This window comes from Mesocricetus auratus, unplaced genomic scaffold (genome assembly GCF_017639785.1).
Source record: "Mesocricetus auratus isolate SY011 unplaced genomic scaffold, BCM_Maur_2.0 Super-Scaffold_100023, whole genome shotgun sequence".
Taxonomy (NCBI): Eukaryota; Metazoa; Chordata; class Mammalia; order Rodentia; family Cricetidae; genus Mesocricetus; species Mesocricetus auratus.
Window position 1 is genome coordinate 26276379 of NW_024429204.1, and position 23331 is coordinate 26299709.

General features: G+C 44.6%; 2 long non-coding RNA genes across 2 annotated transcripts; both read left to right on the top strand.

Annotated features, from left to right (window-relative positions):
• The first annotated feature begins 3139 nt into the window (after positions 1–3139).
• Positions 3140–11034, top strand: LOC121133704. Its single transcript, XR_005870674.1, has 3 exons — positions 3140–3395; positions 4547–4592; positions 10981–11034. It is a non-coding gene; the product is annotated as an uncharacterized LOC121133704 (long non-coding RNA).
• A 5-nt stretch (positions 11035–11039) lies between these two features.
• LOC121133705 lies at positions 11040–23051 on the top strand. Its single transcript, XR_005870675.1, has 2 exons — positions 11040–11228; positions 21817–23051. It is a non-coding gene; the product is annotated as an uncharacterized LOC121133705 (long non-coding RNA).
• The last annotated feature ends 280 nt before the right edge of the window (positions 23052–23331 follow it).

The following is a 23331-nucleotide window of genomic DNA, read 5'->3' on the forward strand; positions in this document are numbered from 1 at the left end:
AGATGAATAAACAGAGGCTTGTGTACAGTTGGTGATAACTCAGGAGCAGATGTAAACACTGGGAGATGAATATGTTTATGCCTTTCTGAAATATCAAGAAAGCTTATTGAATTCTTAGAAAGGGCATCGACTTCTTGAAAGATTCTGATCATTCTTACCAGATGTACAATGATGTTTGTACTGTTTTGATTTGGGATTGTAGTAATTATACAGAATCTTGGGTTTCTTTGTAACATTTCAATCTAGCTTGATCCTAGCCAACCCCGATTGTCTTCTCTTGCTCCCTTCCTTATCTCTTTCCTCTTCCTTTAAAAACTGTTTATTTACTTATTATGTTTTTAGATTAGTGGTTTTATGTGTATGAGTGTTTGCTTGGATGCATGTGTATCACACGAGTGCCTGGAGGTCAGAAAAAGGTACCATATTTCCAAGGACTGTAGTTACAGATGTTTGTGAGCCACCCTGTGGGCTCTGCGAACTAAACTCAGGTCCTCTGCAAGAGCAAAAGTGCTCTTAACCACTGAGGTTATTGCTTGGGAAAAACCATTGCAGGAAGAAGTGTAGAGAGAAGATTTTTCCTTGCTTTGGTTTTTCATCACCAGTCGCCTGGGCTCTGCCGCATTGTAGTCCCCAAACAACACACAAGACACTGTATTAATTATGAAGCTGTTGGCCTTGCTTGCTTCTTACTTAATTGTTAATCTAAGTATTTCTCTTACCGGAGAAGTTTTCAGGCTTCTAATCCCTATGGCGATTACATCTTGACCTCCTGTGTTTCTCCTACCCAGAGTCCTCCTGGACTCCTAGTCCCTCCTATTTTGCTTCCCTATTGGCCAACAGTGCTTTATTGACATATACACAGGACTTCCCCCATCAAAGCAGGACTAAAGGAAAGACAGAAGGAGGTAAGCAAGAAGAGTCAGTAGAAACACATACCATTGAAGTTACTATTCTGGAAAACCTGGTCTTGATCCTATACAGGATCTCAGAAGATACATGGGAGGAGTTAAAGAGAGGAAAGAGAAGGGGGTAATGATATAATTCTATTACTGTCTCAAAAAATATAAGATATAAAATATCAACAGAATAAATAATGCCAGCAGGTGGGAAAGGATTCTGCGAGTTGCGTTCCTGAGAATGTATCTATTCATGTGAAGACCAGCAACCAGCAGCTCTGTCTGATTGGCTGAGTTTGTGTCTGAGGCATCCTTTTTCTGGTATGTTGGGATCAATGTGCATACTCATCAGTTTACTGATGTTGCCTAATGGCACAGAGTGCCGACACACTCTTGGGCAACTGTCCAGTGTCTTCATGACAGCACCCCGCACAGCTTTCACTGTAGAGTGGTAAAAATACGACCCCTCATTTCACCTTTTATCAGCGACTAGCCAGGTAAACCTGAGAGAGAAAAAGGCTTCCTTCCACAGACCCAGAATTGTTCAAGCTTATATTCTACATCTGCTCTAGACAATCCTGTCGATGACGAAACTGAAAATTTGTAACTCTAAAGACTTGGGTCAGATGCCTACAACAGTGAAAGGACTGCAGATTAGAGACACATGACTACCCAACACACACCACCAGGAGAACTGTGCTATAGGAGAAATAATTTCAAGCGGGAATCACAGGCAGATGGACATGTGTGTAGCAACCACAGGTGGATGGACATGCATGTAGAAACCACAGGTGGATGTGCATGCATGTGGCAACCACAGGTGGATGGATGTGTGTAGTAACCACAGGTGTATGTACATGTGTGTATCAACCACAGATGGATGTACATGTGTGTATCAACCACAGGCGTATGTGCATGTGTGTATCAACCACAGGCATATGTACATGTGTGTATCAACCACAGGTGGATGTACATGCATGTGACATGACAGAAACAAGGTTCATCGCCAGAGAGTTTGAAGTAATTGAAGACAGATGGCTGAACGTGCACAGGATAAGAGGCATGACAAATACCATGAGTCATCCACATTGGCACCCAGGCACCTCTGTGACTCACTGGACAGCATTGATCACTAAATAACAGGCCCGTCTCTAAAGCAGGGGCTGAGACCAGGGGATTGGAGTGCACAGCTCCTTGAGGGAGATGCCACCCTGGGGGCAGAGGAGCAATAAAAAAGAAAGATGATATCAAGAGGGAGTGAATGGGGGTACATGGAGGGAGGAAAATGAAAGGGGAAATGATACAACTACATTTTAATTAAACAAAGAAAGAAGGAAGATTGAGCCAGCCATGGGGAACAAGCCAGCAAGCAACACTCCTCTGTGGCCTCCGCTTCACTTCCTGTCTCTAGGTTCCTGCCCTACTCTAGGTTCCTGCCCTGACTTCCCTGAAGGATGGACTGTAATCAGGACATTCAACCCCCCCCATCCTTCAGTTGGTTTTGCTTAGTGTTTCATCAAAACAAACTAGGATAATCTTATTGTTTCTGAATCTTCAGTTGTGACCAGAAAGCCCTTACCTATTCCCAGACTAGAAAAGAACACATATCTTTCCCCGTCAGACTTGTATAACTTCACTTTTAATAGAATTTAGATTTTTGACCATTTGAAGTCTGTGTTCATGCGTGCGGTGTGTATCTAATTTTAACTTTCTCAAAGTGGCTATCCAGTTGTCTCAACCCGACGTGTTGAAAGCAAAGGTTTGCTACTGAGAGTGTTTCTTAAACACACTTACAGAGAGTTAGTATGGCCAGATAGAATGCCTGGCCCAAGTTCTGGGTTAGAGTGTACTTCCCAGGCTTATTCATCCAAGTTGGGATGACACTGACCTCTGTTTGGCCACCTAAACCCCAGGTGGCCATTCCAGGCTGTATCGTGATGACAGGGTCTGCATCAGGGCAGGGCCACGCGGTCAGCTCAGCATCTGGATTCTGCATCAGGGCAGGGCCACGCGGTCAGCTCAGCATCTGGATTCTGCCCCCTGGCCTGTGGATGGATTCCATGGTAGCTGTCCAATTCCTTGCCTGTGGTTACTTCCACATGTTGAAACATCACCAGCCGCTCTTATCCTCAAATTACTATGATGCGCTTTCCGCTGGCCTCTAGAAATGCAAGGCATCCTTCTAAACACCAGTTTCAAAGTTTGTTTTGCATTATTCTCATTCTAAACCCAGATGACCCCGGTGCTGCAGCAAAGGGGTGAAGGCACAAAGAAAAATGCTCACATGCCTCTTGGTGTTCTTTTTGCTGCCTGGACTGGTGCTAGGTTGAAGAAATCAGAGTATCACATCGCTTCTTACAATAAGCACAATTTGAATGCCTGCTGTATGCTATTGAATGCCTACTGGATGCTATTGAATGCCTACTGGATGCTAGCGAACGCCTACTGTATGCTAGTGAATGCCTAGTGGACGCTAGTTCTTCAGAAGCCTTGTATAAGGTACGGTTCTAGTCTTTGAGGTGGAGTACAAGATCTAAGAAGTGTGTGTGTGTGTGTGTGTGTGTGTGTGTGTAACTAGATGATAGGTCTTAGAGAGAAATGTGAACTATTGTAGAAAGCACAGGAGAAGAGAAATCTGTGGCTTGAGGTTTTCCAAGATGGTGATGAAGGTTGGCGCAAGGCTTTCTGGATACTCTTCACAAAAACCGCAGGCATGGGTGTGTCCTTCACCTCTTCCAGATAGATCTTCGGTGCACCACCACCAGCACATAGGTGTCCATACTAAACCCATTTTGCCTCTGAGGAAACTGAGGTCTAGGGAAATAAATGTGCCAGGGGCTGGTATGTGAACCCAGAGCTTCTGACTGCTGTGTCCTCTCTCTGCCACAGTCCTCCCTGACTGGGTGTTTTGCTTACTTTTCCTAGAATTTGAAGGAAGATGCGGACATACCTGGCTTGCATTCTTTGGGTGTGTGATTTAATTTCTGTGAGGCTGTGGAATGCTGGCCTCCAGTCACAGCTTGGGCGGTGCCCTCTAGAGCTGGCACCACCCAAAGGAGATCTGCACAAGACTGATGCTGCTGTGGTTTTATTTTGTTGTTGTTGTTGTTCTGACAGGTCTCACCACCCTTCTCAGTCCCAAACAAACACATAGATGCTATATTAATTATAAAGCTGTTGGCCGATGGTTTGGGCTTCTTATTGACTAGCTCTGTCTTAATTATGAACCCATTTCTATTAATCTGTCTATTTCAACGTGGTCTTGGCTTACCAGAGAATGCCCGGACCTGCTACTTCTTTGCAGGCTACGTGACAACTTTTCCTGGGGCTTCTCTGCCTACCTTGTCCAGAATTCTCCTCGTCTCCTAGCCCCACCTATCTTCCTGCCTCTACTGGCCAATCAGTGTTTTATCCATCAACCAATAAGAGAAACATATATCACGAAGGGCATCCCCCATCAGACTGAACTCATTAACTTTCCATCATGGAGGGGTCCCCGGGCTCCCAAGGCCCCTCCCCACGCAGGGATTTGTAGATCATTAAGAGTTGCTAGAGTAGGGCTGGAGAGATGGCTCAGCTGATAAAGGCTGGGCTCACAACCAAAAATATAAGAGTTGCTAGAGTCTCCAAGAGATTCTTCTCTTCAACAGGGTACGCTGTCCACTCTCCTGCAAGTGTCCACACATCCGCTCTCTGGTAAGTAATCCTAATGAACTCATTGTTTCACCAAGCTAGACTTGAGTGGGATTGTTACTGTTGTTGTTTGCAAGTCATTCATGCTCTACCTGGTGTGTAAGCAGATGCTTACTGGTCTCCCCAAGATCATACAACACCTGCCCACTTCTGAGTAGATGTAAACCAGTCCAAATTTCCCTCCCATTCCTTCCTCCACACATGCCTGGTCTGCACATTTTTTCCATTTCCCTTTCAAAAGGGCCATCAATACTAGTAATAAAATCATCTTCGGATGGCTGAACACATGTGACAGGATGGGAAATGACAAATACCACCCCATCAAAGATGATTATTGTAATTTTCTCCCACTAGGATAGGCTCACAAAGACCAGACAACAATAGCCAATAATAGCAGTACACTTTGGTAGGTTGCTATGAGCCTTTGGCTCTGGTAGGGACTTTAGATAGAAAAAAATGTCACTGAGGCCTGCGACAAATCAACAAGGAGGGATCCCCACCTTTGTTTATACACGAAACTCGCTGGGTGAAGTCACATCAGTGGGACTGGAGTTCAGCACGACAACGGAAGCCGTTCTTTAGAAATCTAGGTTAGATGAGAAATAGGGAAACAAGCCTTTTCCCCTACTCCATGCCCTCTATCCACCAGAAGCCCCACTTGCTGGTTGCTGGCTTCTCCTGACTGCATGTTTTACACACCCAGCCCTGCTTGGCTCCTCTGCTCCCAGCAGGGCGAGAGAATGGCCTTCAGTTCCATGTGATGAAATTTCGGTCCCTCCCAGGCCTGGTGAGAAGCTCCGCTGATAGCCCTTTGCACTGCAGCGTGTGTCCCAGAGTGTCCCACGTTGAAGCATGGGCGTTCTAGCTCTGAGCGCCAAGATGACGGGGTAATGGGGGGGGAAGGTTGTGTTGTCTCTTTCTTGTTGAGCCGGCAAAGCTGCTGCTGCTGCTTGGTGCTGCGCTGTGGCTGTCGTCGGTCACATGTCATCGTCTCGTGGGACACATGACTATCTCCCCCCCCCCCACCTTTTAAAAATCTTTTCTTGGAAAATGTAGGCTGCCTGGTTCTCAGGACGCACAAGCTGCTTCCAAAGTGGTTTGCCAGGGCTTGCCATCTGCTGAGGAAGGGGAAGTGGTGAGGGACACTTGGTGTGTCAGGAAGACCTTTATGGACGCAGGAAAGAGAAGTTGAGGTGGCCCCAGCCAGCGTGTGGGGTCCTGGGATCATTGGCAAGTAGGCTGAGTAAGATCATCTCTTACAGTTTTTCCTAGGCCAGAGTCCCCAGGTGCTCCCCCCCGGTTTTCTAAGTTCTCTTTCACATATATCTCTGTGAGGGCTTTCTAGGGGGTGCGTCTCCTAGTGGAACCATGATCCTCACCCGAGGAGCTGTGAAGAGATCGGTGAGAAGAACTTTTCCTCCATCTCACAACTTAGCACATCTTTATTTTCTGGCGCATGGCCCAGGCTTGATCACTAAGTGTTCTGTTGGGTTAGGGGTTTAGAAGAAAGGCCAGTTTCAAAGTCATAGCCCAAGCATGAAAGGAACCTGGAGCCCTGACCACCTCACCCAGAAAAGAATACCAAAGGCTGAGGTCAAGAAGCAAGATGAGTCCTGCCCCCTTTCAGTACCAACTAGCTAGAAAAAAGTTCCTATGCGAGCGCCCCTAGTAGAGGATCCCTTGAGTTCAGCCGCCAGCCACTGGCCTGCCTTCTTTACCTATCTTCTGTGCCGTTACCTATCCAGTCCAAGTATCTAACATATATTGGAGAAAGGAAGGTTGACTTTTGTTCATATCAGCTCAGGCTTTAGCTTTCTTTACTTTAAAACTTTTTTTTTTTTTGCCCAGGTGACATGTATCTTATGTAGAAGTTTGGTGTGTGTGTGTGTGTGTGTGTGTGTGTGTGCGTGTGTGTGTGTGCGTGTGTGTGATTGCTGTGTAATTGTAGTGAATCACCGCAAGCCTAGCACCGAGCATTGAACTCAGTGCTGCCCATCACATTACCCTCTCAGTCAGGAATCTGGGAGCCACCAGCTGGGATCCTGCTGTCCACAAGGCTGCCAGCTCGGGCTGTGGCGAGCCCACACCCCTGCTCTATTTACAGACCGTGTTTTCCAGGCATTGCCCTGGATTTTATCTTTGCTTATGAAGTTTTTCTACCCTTTAAGGTAGTTTACAATCCAGGGAGGATGAGAGATTAGAGGCCCATCAGAGCCCAGCTCCACCTGTTTTATGGCCCATTCCCCAGTTTGCCCCTCTCCTCTTATATTTAATGATAGGCAGTGGGAAGAGGCTGGGTGGATCCTTCAATACTCTTCTTGGAAAGATCCTGAAGGAGACAATGCAGCTTGCTAGCTGTACTGTGCACTTTCCACAGACTACAGCCGAGAGTGTTGCCAAGATTTCGGATGAGCTGCAACAAACACCTCCTTTCAGCTTCTGGAGTTGTTTTCTTTACTTTCCTATGTTCTCAAAGTCCCAAGTTCTGTGATCTTAAAGGTGCTATTCATTTACATCTTACATTTACATTTGTGTGTGTGTGTGTGAGTGTGTGTGAGTGTGTGTGTATGTGTGTGTGTGTGCATGTGAAGAGGTCAATGTTGGATATTTTCCACTATCACTCTCCACCTCGTTTTTTTTTTTTTTTTTTTTTTTTGAGACAGGGTTCTCACTAAACCTGGAGCTCACAGCTTGGCTAGACCAAGTGTCCAGTAAGTCCCTGGGATCCTCCTGTTTATCTTGCAGTGCTGGGGTGACAGGCATGTACCAAAAGCCCATTTTCCTTACCTGGGTTCTGGTGATACAAACTCAGGCTCTTATGCTTGTGTAACAAGTGCTTTACTCATTGAGTGTTCTTTCCGCCCCTAAAGGTGACAAACTTTTGTTAACATTGTCCGTTGCCTGGTTCTGAGGTCCATCCTACATTCTGGACATTCTTTTAGGCCGTCAGCCCATGCATACACCCAGATCTGTGTTAGTTGTCTAGTTCTGCTGATCATAAGACGATCGTTTCTTACAGTTTCTAATCCCTGGGGCTGATTGCATGTTCTGGCTCATGAGAATGTGGTCAGGCTGTCAGCCAGGCCTCAGTCTCCTCTCAAGCCTCAACTAGAGGCTGGGAGATCAACTTGCAAGTTCATGTATGCGACAGCAGGCAGGCTGCACCCTCTCATGGGTCATTGGGCTGAGTCCCTTAACTCCTCAAGGGCTACAGGAATGGGGGCCTCAGTTCTTCACTGAGCCATGTAGGCCTCTACACAAGATGGCAACATGATCATTCTAGCCTGAGCAATCAAGTGACATCAAGATGGTTCATAATGTTGTCTTGGATGTGACATCCTATGGCTTAGATTTTGTCAGTTGAAGGTGAGTTATTAAGATGGAGAACTTAGATTTAGTCTGTTAGAAGTGAGTTAATATGGGTGTGGTGGTGCATACTTACAATCCCAGCACTTAGACTGAGACAGGATGATCCTCATTTGGGATATATATATATATATATATATATATATATATATATATATATAACTTCTGGGCTAACCTGGACTACATAATGAAGTTGATAGGGTGGGGAAGGTGGGTGCAGTGATTCTTGTACTATAGAATTTTGGAGGTGAAGGCAGAAGGATCAGGTTTGAGGTTATAGGTGACTGGTCTGAAAAAAACCAAAACTAAATAAACAAACAAGTCATTAGTTCATAGTACACTCAAGGCAAGGGAGTCCCCTAAAGGTCTTAATAACAGAGAGGTAATCACTTGAAGCCAACTTTGAGACTGTCTGCACACTTCAATGAAAACATTTACAGGCACAGGTATTTATTGAGCAACTACTTTGTTCTAGACATTTTTCTAGGTGTTAGGGATGCATTAATGAAGAAAACTGAGAGAGATGACTGGTCTTATGGTACTTCCTGGGGGAAGGGAGGCACGTGAGAGCAGGGTGTGTCAGAGGAATTGCCGGAGGTTCAGAAAAACGGGGATTGGATGTGTATGTTGTAGACATGAGATGCAAAGACCCTTACTCACTAGGTCGTACATTTGGATTAATAACACAAACAAGTGCTAGTGGCCTCACAGACTGCCCAAGCCACACAACTGTCACCCACATTCAGAGGGCCCAGTTTGGCCCCATGTGGGTTCCCCAGCTGTCAGCCTGGAGTCAGTGAGCTCCCACTAGCTCAGGTCAGCTGACTCTGTGGGCATCCCCAAAATGGTCTTGACCTCTTTGCTCATATTATCGATCCTCCCCAAAGAGAAGTTCTTAATGACTACAAGAGGTACATTCATATTATATGATGGGCTCCAAGATTATCGAGAGGACAAGGGTGTGCAGTAGTTCATTGGAGAGATGAAGGGTTCCACCTCCTGCCTAATGAGTCAAATGTGGGACTGTACAGGAGAATATTATTTGGAAGTTGAAAGGAATGACATACTGGCAGATGTTACAACTTGAGTGCAACTGGGAAGCATTGCACTAACAGAAATAAATGAGTCACTAAAGACCGCATACTGCCTGATTCCATTCGTATGAAATGGCCAGAACGGGCAAGTCATCCTTGGAGATGGAAAGTAGATTAGTCGTTTCCTACAGTTGGAGAGGATGGGCGTGGAAGATGACAGCAAGAAGATATTGGGTTTCATTTGGAGGCGATGAGAAAGTGTTCTTAAACTGACAGGCATGGCTGTGCAATTCTATGACTATAATAATAATAAAACCACATCGAATTGTGCACAGTCAATAGGTGGATTGTATGGCATGTGAGTTACGATTCAACAAAGATGTTTCAGAACCAGAAAACAGGCTGGGGGTGTGGCTCACTTAGGGAGTGCTCTCTTAGCATGAACCAAACCCTGAGTTTGACTCTCAGCGCAACATGAACCAGGTGTGGTGGGACCAGCCTATGAGTTCAGTTCAAGGATCCAAAGTTCAAGTTCACTCTCCATAGTATAGGAGTTTGTGGCCCTGCCCCCCCCCTCTCTCTCACACACACACACACACCAAACCCACAACAACAACAACAAAAACCCTCCCAAAACCTTCAAAACGCAAAACACAAAATAGAACCCAAGAAGTTTCTGGCGACTGACTCTAAGTTCAGTTTTTGATCTAGCCTATCCCTTCTCATTGCTAATGTTCAGTTCCATCACATCCTGCTCTGGCCACCATTTCCCCGTTTTCTTTTTGTCTCTTCTCTCCCATTTTCATGGGAGTTTTAAAAATCACATTTCTTATCCTCTGTCTTTTTCCTTTTCCAACCAATTTGGGTTCTCAGTCACCCACGTCCAGGTGTGACTGTGTCGGCTGATGCACTCTAGGCCTACTCTCCCATCCCTTAGCATTGTGCTCACTTTGTTTATATTATACATTCTGGGGTGCCCTAGCTCTCCCAGAGTCTGACTGTAGCCCGGTGTTTCATCTTCACCCCACGTTCCAACTTGGCTGCACCTCTGAGAAAGAACACCTTCACCATGAGCTCTGAGACAAGCACAGGGTCCCAGAAGCTGAATCTGTGAAGGGGTCCACAGGGGAAATGTCACAGGGCTTCCCACATCTCTCCCTTGGGGGCATATCTGTAAAATTTGAGGTACCACTGATGGGGGATGTCCTTCTGTACATAGGTTTCTCTTACTGGTTGATGAATAAAACACTGATTTGCCAGTAGTCAGGCAGGAAGGATGGGTGGGGCTACCAGACCGGGAGAAGGCTGGGGAGAGGAAGGCAGAGAGAGGCTTCCATCAAAGAGATGCCATGTGGATACCGGGAAGATAGGACACGCCAGGCGTTCTCTGGTAAGAGAAGGCCATGTAGAAATACATAGATTAGTAGTTATGGGTAAACAATTAAGAGAGAGCTAGCCAGTAAGAAGCCCTAGCCATCGGCCAACAATTTATAAATTAATATAGCGTCCGTGTGTTTATTTGGGGGCAAAGCGACTGTGGGACCAGGTGGCACAGAATCTCCCCTCTTCATACCACAAACCTAGGGGAAATATGCCTGTGCAGTGCAATGGTTCCTTTATTCCTCTGGTTATTCACCTCCTGTGTAGCTGCTGCTGTGTGTCTCGTTGTGCATTTTCACAGCTATCCTTTGAGGCTGTTATTATTAATACCATTTGCCACGTAGAAGTCTGTGACCCCGGTGGGTGAAATGACATGACCAAAGCACATAACTAGCTCATGGCAGAGCTGGGTGTACGGTGGTGCCGGGCGCCTGTCACTTGACTGCTTTTGCCCCTCCCAAGACTCAAGTTGAAACAACTCCCCGTGCAACAGTATTGGGAGTTGGGACCTAAGGCGAGGTCTTCAGGTCCTGAGGTCTCCACTCTTATGAACCGTTTATGCTGACTGGCAGAGTTCAAACTCTTCTCTCTGGTATTGCTCTTTCCACCAGGGTCTCCCCCAGCCTGGACCGTCCAGCTTTGAGATCTAGAGAAAGAAATCTCTGTTATTCCCACAGTTCTTACTGGCATGTCTCCATTCTGTTTCTTAGGAGGACCACACGTGCTTTCTGTCACATCAGGACCTCCACCTGAACTCCCATCTTTGCTGAGAGAGATCTCTGTCACGTGTCTGCCTGTCCTTCCTGGCCAATCTTCGGTTTTACCTTAGAGTCATTTTCATCCGAGGAGGCTGTGCTAGGTGTGTTTGTGTGTGCTCCCTTTGTCTTACTAATTGTCCTATACTCCTACGTGTCTGTTCGTTTCCCCACTGGGATGCAAACTTTAGCAAAGATGTGAAGCTTTTTGCTTTGGTCATATACTATGCAATGACACCCAACACAGAAGATGCTGCCTGACTATTGGAATCGATGGTGGATCGTTGTAGCTACATGGTGTCATATCATGGATCACGAATGGCATAATCTAACAAAGGATTCAATATTACTAAAGGATTCGTGTTTCTCTGTGTGTGAGCTTTGTGCGCACAGACAGTGGGCAGAGGAAGATGTTGGGTGTCTTGCTCTGTCACTGTTTTCCTTATTCCCTTGAGATAGGGTCTCTCCCTCAATCTGTAGCTAGGCTGATGTCCAGGAAGCCCCTGAAATCCTACCTTCTGTATCTCCACAGTTCTGGGTTATAGGTGTAGGATTTACCACACCAGGTTTTTTATATGAGTTCTAGGATCCAAAGTCAGGTCATCCATCATGTTCCCATACCCTGAGGCCTGTCTCTAGACGCCATGAGCTTTCTTCAATGTGATTCTTTTTTTCTTCCTCATGGCTTGACTTTATTGGGGGTTAATGATGACAATTGTCTTAGTTAGGGTTGTTAGTGTTGCAAAGAGACACTGTGACCACAACAACTCTATAAAGAAAACATTTAATTGGGGTGGCTCGCTTACAGTTTCAGGGGTTCGGGCATTATCATCATGGTGGGGAGCATGGCTGTGTGCAGGCAGATGTGGTGTTGGAGCTGAGAGTCCGACATCTGCAGGCAACAGGTAGTTGACTGTCGCACCTGCTGTGCAGCCTGCATCCGAGAATGTAGCGAAGTGGTCAGGATAGATGACACAGAGACCGGTCGGTTGCTTTAAGAAAACTTTATGCTTCCCAAGTTGGCTTAGGAGGAGCTCTCCAAGAAAAAAACGCTTCCCTTTTTAAGGACTTCTGCCATCCATCTGCATACAATTCTCCAACGGCTCTCCCAGACTTCTCACCCTCCTGGCTGGTGGTTTAATCTCCGGCCCCAGAATCCAGAATCAGGGAGACACCACAGGGGGGACAGGAAGAAGCATCTAGCCATAGGGGGGTGTGAAAGGCCTGGTATTTCAGTGAGCAAGCCCTTATCTGAGCCCTATCAAGAGCTTTATAGCACTGAATTGTTTTCAGTAAACATTATCTCACAGCTGCCTGCTCCCAGGCCAAAGGGGAAGTGGGTCTCTGTTCAAGGTCTGGTGTCCCCACAGTTGACTAGCAGTCACACTGAGGGAAGTTTGAGCAAAAGAGACCTCAAAGCCGGCCTCCCTCCACAGTGACACACTTCCTCCAACAAGGCCACACCTCCTTATAGCGCCACTCCCTCTGGGGGCCATTTGTTTTCAAACCTCCACAACAATGTTGCTTTTTCCTACTAAAAGTGGTAAGAAGAGGACATGAAGGTGGGGAGGACTATGCAGTGAGGGGTGGGTGTCTGGGTGCTGGAGGAGAAACAAGCACGACACATTGCACACATGTATGAAATAGTCAAAGAATAAAAAATATTCTCATTTAAAAATTGCCATCTTTTAGGATGTTGATACTAGACACATCTTTTCGGTGAGAGAGAACAGTCTCCAGTCCTGGCCTCTCTCCTACTGACTTGTGTTGGCTGACTCACTTCTGTGAGCCTCAGACCTTTGACTAGGAAAATGGCAATCCTATTACCTGCCACACAGGTTTACTGGGAGGACTGAATGATAGGTTTCACAAAAGGTTCTCAGCACAGGGGCTGGCAAAATGTGCTAGTTGTTATTAGAATTATCGAAAGAATAATAAAAGCTACCTCGCCTGCCAATTAGATGCATGACAGGTGACAGCTGCATTTATTGTTGTTATTGTTATTATTATTATTATAATAGAGGAATGCTGGGGGTTTATTGTATTCACTCTGAGGCTGATTGGCAGGCAACTATTCTCTGGGCATTCAAGGAAGTGGAGCCTGTTCTGGGAAGTGCACCCTCCTTCTGGTTTTCTGGAGGTGGACCAGGGGTGACCGGTTCTTCCTGAACGAGGCCCAGGGAGAGCATGCTGGCAGAATGTCATGCTCAGGACAGCGCCTTCTGTCTAGTGTCATCTCAGGAAGAGTGTAGCCTGTCACTTGCAGAAGGGTGAAGACACAGCCAGGGTAGCACTGGGAATTGCAAGGTGGTGCTGGCTAAGTGCTTAAGGCAGTTCTGTCCTTGCAGGAGGGTGTTGTGACTTCCTGGCTGGGTCTTGGTAACAACCCCTGGGAGTTGCTCCTCTGATGGCATGCAGGGGACCTTTACGGTCTGATTCATCAACAAGACACTCCCTTCCCCCCATATTCAAATATTGGCCTCTAGGGGAATAGACACTTCTGTGTTCCAGGTAAGAGCCAGGAGGTGGGCTGAGCCCAGAATCTCAGGGATTCGGGTATTTGGAGCAAGGGAACCCATTGGCTATCTGGCTGTTGACCTCTGGATTCTGGCTGTGGTCAGTTTTCACACTCTGGAGAATGTGGAAACAACTGCTCACATTTTAGAGAGTCTGGGAGGCTAGGCCAAGCTGAGCTGGAATTTTGCTATGCCCCTTATATCTGTGTACATTTGTCAAGTTACAGCCTGTCTCTGAGCGGGGGCATCCACACCTCCAAAATAGTGTTCCATTCACGTCAATCTTGGTATGTGTTTGGATATAGTTCTATCATTTTGACATTTGTTTTCATTCTTCCATTTTCCATTTCTTAACATAGATTGAATCATTTGCATGTTTTTCTTTATTTTTTCTCCTCTAGGGCTCAGGGACTTGCACTATATTAGTGAGGTAAGGGATCTACTACTGAGCTACCTAGTTAGTTTGTTTGTTGGTTTTTAACTCTTCTGAACTGAATTATGTCACTCAAACTCATATGCTGGAATGTTAATCTGTACATTGACATTTGGAGATGACACCTTTGGGATGCACTTTAGTTTGGACAAAGTCAATTGTGGGTCCCTCATGATGGGAATAAGGCCCTTGAATGATAAGGCATGGGGGGGGGTGAGAGATATCACTCCTTCTGCTTTAGCCCTAAACACTAAGGGGAAGCCATGTGAAGACATAGGGAGAAGCTAGTCATTCGCAACTCAGTATGAAAATCCTTAAAACCTCATTTGTCCCTTCATCTTGGATGTTCACTCTCCAGAAGCGCAAAATGCTCCCAGTTAGTGGTATTTTGTTTAAGTAGCCTGAGAAGACCAATGACATTTTCTCTGTTTTTCATCCTTAGTACTTATTTCAGAATCACAATATTTACTTTTAACATTTCGTATTCTACTTAGAAACAGCATTGCACCATTTCTGTATGGATCCTGGAGGTATTTATTTACTTATTTATTGTGCTTACCATGCAGCAAAACCTTTATTAACATTTTTAACAGAGGTTGTTCAGCTATTACTGAAACTTGTAATTTCTAAACTGAAATTGGGGCAAATGACTGTAGTGCAGACTAATGCCATCATTGCCCATTGGGAATGCTGACTGAAGGATTAATAGCCACCCCTCAAAATGGAGGACCAGGTGCAGGGTGAACTCTTCCTGGATGCTGTAATCAGAAAGAGTGCAGTCATCTTCCAGTTGCTTGCCAGCAAAGATGAGTTGCTGTTGGAGGGCGGGGATGCCCTCTTTATCCTGGATCTTGACCCTGACATTCTGAATGGTGTCACTGGGTTCCACCTCTAGGGTGATGGTCTTGCCGGTCAGGGTTTTTATTAAAATTTGCCATTTGATGTGTTAACGAATGTGATGAAACCACAAGCCAATGAGCTCATAGAAACACCTAGATGCAAGGAGCTCCAAAGAGGACAAGGCTTTTCTTTAGTCGCTACTGATAGGTCTTTGTATATTTCCCCTTTTACATTGTGTTGCCTAATATATTTCATGTACAATCTCAGCTGCCAAGATTAATAACTATCATATACACTTTTGAAAGTTTAAGAAGAGACAGTCATATAAGGAATTAGTCATTTTCCCTGGCTGTTTTCAGGACAATTTATTTCTTTGTATTGGCTGTTTCTGATACATCTAGTCAAGAAAATAGCATTTTACACAAAAGGAATATTAGAAGGGTTTTATTCATTGTGAATGCAAGTTAGACAAAGCCGCATGAAATCTGCACAGTTTAATTGAATGTATTAGCTGTTTTCTAAGAGCTGTGTATTCCTATGGAGACGAAAGAATGTAGTTCCATCAGCTCTCAGAGTGTGAACCACATTTCTTAGTGTGTCCCTAAGTAAAGCTCAGTGGAGGAATTCAGCAGCTGGAGTGGGGGCTTCAGGCTTATGGTAATGGAAGAATTTGGTAATGGCTTGTGAGAACTAGGCTGTCGTTAACCTCTTTAAGTTCTGGAAGAAGTGATATTAGCATTCATAAGTAGTCTTTGCTGAGAATCTAGGACGCCTGCTTCCACATCTCCCTTAGTACATGAAGCCAACTGCAACAAAAAGCAGCCCATCCAGTTGTCGTGATGAATATGAGGGCTCCAGTTCAAAGGACCAAGTGGCTTCAGACCAGATGACACCATCAGGGGACAGCTTTGATGATTCCAAACCCTGGAGGACACATTACTCTCTTTCTCCAAGTCACTGTTCGGTTCCAATTCCTTCTTATCTTACGTGTGGTCTGCCAGCACAGTGTCGGATGCCATGCCAAGTCAATCATTCCAGCCTGGAGGCCAGCCACGAGGAAGGAATTCTGGATTAAAAACCACTGTTAGCACACACGTAACTGTATTTAAGTATTGTATACATTGGCTCTTGGCTATGATATGTAGATCCATGGGCATAGTTATACCAAAACCTTCACGAAAATCGGGTGAGCCTAACTCTTTAGTGTAGTGGCATCTTGCTTTGCCAGTGAATTTGTGGTGGTGGCCACACCCATAGCCAGTATTCAAATATAATGACTTAAAGGCCTAAGTATTTACCACTCCATGAGCATTTGAACTCTAAGATGAAAGGAGGTATCCCTATGGCATCCATGGCTGGCAGTAAATTTCACACTAACTCTGGAAGAACTACCCCAAACTGCAGGGCTGGTGGCTTCTCGGGGTAGTTGGGATGAACTGGAAAGTTACTGAGTTGGCCTCAACTATGGAGCTCATATTTGTCTTCACCAGTGGGTGACATGTACATCCATAGTAAGGGAGCAACGGAGACCCCATCAAGAGTACGCTGTGGTATGTATGAAAAACTCCACGAGCAAATGGTAAATCAACATTTCTCCCCTTCAATAGCACGGTCTCTTTCAGCCTTCTGAAATAATATTGTGACTTCCCTTGTAACTGTCTGCATCTCTTCGTAGATGTCTATTTTGCTTTACTGTAGGATCTCCCTTTATTTGTGAGATGTTTTTCCAGGCAAATCACTATGCACATATAAAGATCAGTGTATACTCCTGGAACTATTTTTGGCAATCTGATTCGATGAGGGTCTTAGGTTCCACTCGTATATACATGAACATGAACATGTTTGAGAACTTCATGTAACAGCCCTGGTCTCATTCTCATTGTTAACCTCTCTTTAAGTAATGGTATCTTGATGAAGGCTGTGTTTCTATAGTTTCTGATGCTGTCTTCATCGAGTGTGTGGAAATACTTTTCTTTCTCTGATACTGGCCTAGAGAGGGAAAGGCAGTTTGACATTTGAGGGGCCACATTAGTCCCTCTCGTGGCCCTGCAGATTCTTTCTCATGATCAGGATGACTTTCGGAGCATCTCTGATGATGGATTGCCTTCAGAGAAACCTAACTGCTGGTGGTCTGCCTGCGCATGAGCTTGCCATTGGGGAAAACCTAGTGAGGAAGATGGAGTTATAAATAACTTTACAGTTGATTTCAATTATAGTTTTCTCCAGCCATATAACAAATTACCACATATTAGCTTAAAATAATACACACTATGTTTCTGTTGGTCAGGAGCATGGATATAGCTAATCTGCAAATGGAAACCTAGAAACTGAACGATCAGGGACTTAACTGCGCTGCACATGAGGTCTCAACCAGGCTATGTTATCATCTGAAGCTAGGATGTGCAATAACACATTCATCCAGGGTGTCAACAGAGTTCAACCCAGTGTTTTGTTGGCTGTTGGTGGGATGCCATACTTAGGCCCAGGAGGCTGCCCATAGTCCTCACCATATGGCCTCCAGATAAGCTGTTCGCAACACTGAGGATTCTTTCATCATGGCCAATCTGAGTATCTTCTTCACTTACAGACGTGTGTGTAACAAAATGTATCTAATCATCAAGAGAATGGTATTTCATCCTTTTGCACATTCTAAGCTTCAGTGCAATCTACCTGAGCCCATGGGGCATGGACAAGGACTTTGGGGTCATAGGAAGGTTTTTTTATTGTTATCTGGACTATGAGAAGATGAAGTGCTTTCTCCCGACCCCATCACTTACTGGGTGCAGGGATTTCCATGAGCCATTTTGCTTGTCTCAGTATCATTCATCTGTAAATACCAGCTAGTAATTTGTTTCCTGTCCACATTGCAGCTTTTGGAGAGGTTAACTGAGACCACACATGTATAGAAGATATAAAACTAGGAGGTTATGATGTACTAATGACAATTGCATAGATTTCCTGTCTGTCATGCATGTACTTGGATAACAATGGTGATATTTAATTTTATAGAGATATTTATAGCTTAGTAAATTATGGTAATTGAATATATATGTAAATGCTTAGCAACTGAATTCTCAAGGGCACTTTTTCTGAATGGTTTAAGCATCACAAATACAGATTATATAAGTTTTGAATAATAGACAACCAGCCAGACACTTCTGCCAAACAAATGAAGGACTGGAGTCAAGCCATGGATTAAGCCAAAACAAAAAACCTCCAGATCTGCAGATTGGCTCTGAGACCCCAAGAGAATAAATCCACTACCTCAGCAGCCCAGTCATCTCATTTTTCCCCCAAGTGGGGGATAAGCAACGAAATCCCAAGTTGTGTTTCAGCACAAAGACTCCAAAAACCAAAATGACAAGGCACTTCCAGTTAGAGGTTTCCTTTTAATATTTCTTTAAATTTATTCGTGACTGCATATGAATGCATGTGACATGTGTGCAGGCATGTCCTTACCGTGGTGAACATGTGGAAGCAGGAAGAAAATTAGTGGGCGACAGTTCTCTTTCCACGATGTGAGCATCAGGGATAGAACTCAAGTTGTAAGGCTTGGTGACAAGTGTCTTCATCCTCTGAACTATCTTGTTGGACTCTCCCCACATCCTTTTAATTTTTTTGATACAATAAGTAGGTCTAACTACGACATGCCCCCTACAGGAGTCCTGTTTCCATGGCAACCCATGCTAAAGGCTCTGTGTGTGGTGGATGCTGTGAATGACACAGTATTTTGCCTGGTGTTACAAAAATATTGTGATTAGTCACAGCCAAGGTCCAGGCTCAAGAGTTAGCCTCAGCTAGGAGAGCTTCCTGGTTCAAGGCCATGGACTCTTTCAGGAGGAGGCTTCACACAGCGACGGGTAAACAAGCATCAGGAAGACAGAGTTCAGATGCTTGCCCCTTGGGTCCCATTTGACTCAGCTCCAGAGTTCCCTAAGGGTGTGATATGAGCTTCTTCAAAACCACCTCATGCTTCCGTGCTTTCTCCTGCCTTGTCTTCTTGGGACCCTTTCTCGTGGGTGCTGATCCTAAAGATGTTCCCAGTCAGTCACCATCTTGTGTCTGTTTCCCAGGAAACGTGAACTAAGAGCCCACCATTAAGTTGGCTTCGTCATCAAGCAATACCGGGCCAGGTAACAAGTAGGTTGAATAATAATGGAGCATCAAGTTTGGCTAAGGCACCAGCTCAGGGACATCAGCAATGGTCCAAGAGGTGTTCTGCTTTTCACTATAATCAATAGGAAGGAAAAATAAACCAACGGTCCAATGATAGCTTCATAACCCTGATTTTTTTCTTTTGGAAATTTTCTAAATTAAAAAAATAATTAAAATGGTTCATGTGGCATAGGCCTGTAAACCCAGAAACAAAGAAGAAAAGGCAGGAAGATCACTGTTATGGGTCTGGGGTAGTTCAGTCTGACCATTAATAAATATCAGCAAAGAAGAGGCTTTTATTCATATAAAGGCACCAGGTCTGCACCTGGGACTTGGGATTCCCAAAGGCGCAGGGCCCAGACACCTAATTCAGGGGTTTACAAAGACAAGGAACACAAAGTTACAGTCTGTCTTCTGCAAGCAAAAGGTCATCCTATGCTAAGCAAGCTTTTGTTTAGGGAAGCAGAACCAGCAGTTTTGTTACAGTTGTACCAGACCAGGCAATTACAAAAATAACCCTTAGCAGTTCGTAACATTTGGAAGCCCCCATTTTGCTTTATAGTTCTTTTAAACATAGTAATTTTAAACTTTAAGCACAAAGTTAGCCGTCAACATGCTAGCCATCACAATCATGTGTTCAAGACCAGCCTAGGCCACTGATGGGGGAGTCTTTCTGTGTATATGTTGTCTTATTGGTTGATTAAATAAAGCACTGTTGGCCAATAGGGAAGCAAGATAGGTGGGACTAGGAGTCGAGGAGGATTCTGGGAAAGAGAGGCACAGTCAGTTACAATGTAGGATAAGTAAGAGGTCCGGATCCTTTGGTAAGAGGAGACCATGTGGAAATACTCAGATTAGCAGCTATGGGTTAATAACTAAGTCAGAGCTAGCCAATAATAAACCAAGCAAATGGACAACAGCTTCATAATTAATATAGTGCTTTGTGTGTTATTTGGGGGCTGAGACAGCTTGGGACCCAGGTGGCTGGATGGAAGACTACGTTTTACAGGCCACCCACCAAAACCCTGTTTCAAAAGAAAAATGGTGGTGGTGGTATTTAAAGTTCCAACATAATTGCTAGTGAAGCCAGTGCAAGGCACAGGAATGACAAAATGCTTTAAACATTTTAAGAATTGCTATTATTTTATTATCAGTCCTGTGCATGCATGAGACATGTCTATGTGGGCACACATAGGTCAGGTGAAAACTATATGGAGTCAGCTCTCTCCTCCCACTTTCTGTGGGCTCTAGGGGTTGAGCTTGAGTTACCAGGCTTGTGCAGCAAGCTCCTTTTCCTGTTGAGCTATCTCACCCAGCCCCTAAAGCCCCTTTAAAAATTATTTCTGTGTGTGTGTGTGTGTGTGTGTGTGTGTGTGTGAGTGTGTGCAGGCAGAAGCCAAGGTTGACACCGAGTGGCTTCCTCAAATGTCATAATTTCACTCTTGTTGATGACTGCATAAAATTCCTGTCTGTCTGTCTGTCTGTCTGTCTGTCCCATACTTGGGGTTAGACATAATGCCTCTTGTATGCTACCACTCTGCCACTGAAGCATAGGACAATACCGTATTTTGTTTGTCTACGCATCCATTGATGAACACCTAGACTGGTTACACGTCTTAGCGAAAGTGAACAGTGTAGTTTTAAAAAAACATTGATTGTTTCATGTATGTCTGTTTGTGTATGTATATGCATGTACATGTATGTGGGTGTGAATGTGGGTACATTCATGCCTTGGCATGTGTGTGGGGACTGATAACACGTTTTGGGAGCATCTTGCTGAGAGCAGTCTCTCTCTTGCTGGTGTCCCTGTGTTGTACACCCAAGCCAGCTGGTTGGGTGATTCATTCCTCTATCTGCTTCCCAGAAGTTCAGGAACCACAGAAGCTCACCCCAGGCTGGCTTCTTGCTTGGATTTGGAGGAATGAACTCAGATTGCCATATTGTGATGCTATGTCTTTTCCTGCAGAGCCATCTCCCAAACCTCAAGCAGCTCACCTTCTCAATCCCAAGATTCTTGTGGCCATTAAAAAATGAACCAACATAACAAGCCTTCCTTCCTCTGAGGGCCAAGAGACCCGGAGAATTCCTGAAACCACAGACAATACTGGCTTTAAAAGTGGTGTGTGTGTGTGTGTGTGTGTGTGTGTGTGTGTTTTAGAGTGTTACATTTTAATACCATGTACACATACATTTAGTAAGTTATAATCTAATAACAAGTACTATTATACTTGCTACAGCCTAACCAATGACTTGTAATGCACCATGGTCACAGGTTTTGTAATTTAAGGTGTGACAAGGAAATGAGCATGACTGCATGACTGTTCTCTTCGCCTCACTCTTCTGGGTAGATGATCCATTCTTCTCACAGATCTTAGCTGTATCCATGTACACTCTTTTCCCTTCCTTACTAATACAGCGCTTTCATCTTTTCATTTGAAGGCAGTGTTTTCAGCCTTCTCTTTGGGGTATGCGAATTGTTAGCACCACCACTCCCGTGTTTGGGGCCTGTTTGAAGTAAAGCAAGGGTCACCTGTGATGGCAGGTCTGTCCTGCCATCAGACAGTGATGAAGTGACTAACAGACAGGTGGCATAGACAGTGGGGATACAGCAGACCAGAGGACGAGCCACGCTCTCGGTGAGAGAGTGGGACAGTGTGAAACTTCATCATGCTACCCTGAACGCTGCACCTACACCTTTCAAATCGTGTGGGTTATTAATTTCTGGAATTTTCCATTTGATGTCTTCAGAATGTCATGATATGCTACGATACGAAGGGAAAGAGAGTGTGAGGGATCCGGGTCTGGTGAACCGCATCAGAGTACCGCAGGATCCATCAGCACCAGAGACAGACGTGTGGCACAGTCTCCTGTTAGAATACCGCCATGTGACGGTGACCATCTTGCTAACGACACCATCCAGACACTCTTCCCGCAGGACCTGGTTGAGAGCAGCTGAAATTGCCCCTCAGCCTTGTGTGACAGGAACCCCAGCAAAGCAGCAGCCCATGGCTTTTCTTCTGTGACCACTTAGGGCACAGGGACTTAATATTCACGGCGGTCAAGTCTGGCCTGAGCGAACTCTTTAAGCAGAGCTAATGGATTATTGATTTTCTCCGCTGTAAAAGCATCAGGCTTTCTCGACTTAAAGAAGGAGACAGAGTTCTTTGTAGAAAATGCAAGAAAAGGGAATTACATGCCGGATGCTCACACTTCTGTATCAGTTATTATTTGGGTGCCTCATCTGGCCTTGAGATGAGGGTTTGTGCCTGGTCTTATTGTAGCTTGTCATGCTGTGCTCAGTTGATATTCCTGGGAGGCCTGCTATTTTCTGACGGGAAATGGAAAAGTGGATCTGGAGGAGAGGAATTGGGAGTAGTGGAGGGAGCGGAAACTGTGGTCAGGATCTAATGTATGAGAAAGAAAACCCCACAAACTGTTTAAAACCATAGGTATTGAATTACGAAGTGAAGCCAATATTTTAATTTGAGGGCCAATTAATTTTGAAGTTTTCTAAATTTTATTTTTTTAGTCAACATACAATGCAATGGGTTTTTATTATGGCATTTTCATACACCTATCTCATTACTTTGCTCATATTTACCTTCCCAATATCCTGTCTTGTTCTCCCTTCTGCCAGTCTCTGATTCCTCACAGTCTTCCTTGTTCATTCATGTCACACACACACACACACACACACACACACACACACACACACACACACTACAAACAAAAAAAAAACCCCTGGATTTTACAAATGAGAGAAAATGTGATGTTTGTCTTTCTGTTTCTAGTTTACTTTGCTTAACTTGATATCAAATGCCATCAATTTCTTTGAAAAAATGATTTTCTTTTCCTTTATGGTTTAATAAATGTTTAATCTAGTTCTATGTCTTGGATATTGTGAATAGTGACACAGTAAAAATGGATTCACAGGTATCTCTGTTGTAGCCAATATTTTAAAAATAAAGCAGCATATCCAATCACATTGGTTTAAATGTATTCAAGTATCACTTATTCATAATTTATTTTGTATCTTTAATGGTGCGTAAATATCTCTCTAACACATCGCTGAATTCAATATTCATAAAATTCATGTGATGGAGGTGTTTGTTCAAACCTATCTGGGATCTGCTCCATGTATCTAAGAGTTTCCCAAAGGTAAGGGGGCATATTTAATTCAATATTCACTGCCTGACAGTTAGTGGATGGCACTGAAATAATTACTGAAAGAGAATGGAAGATGCACAATAGGTGGCCGGGCAT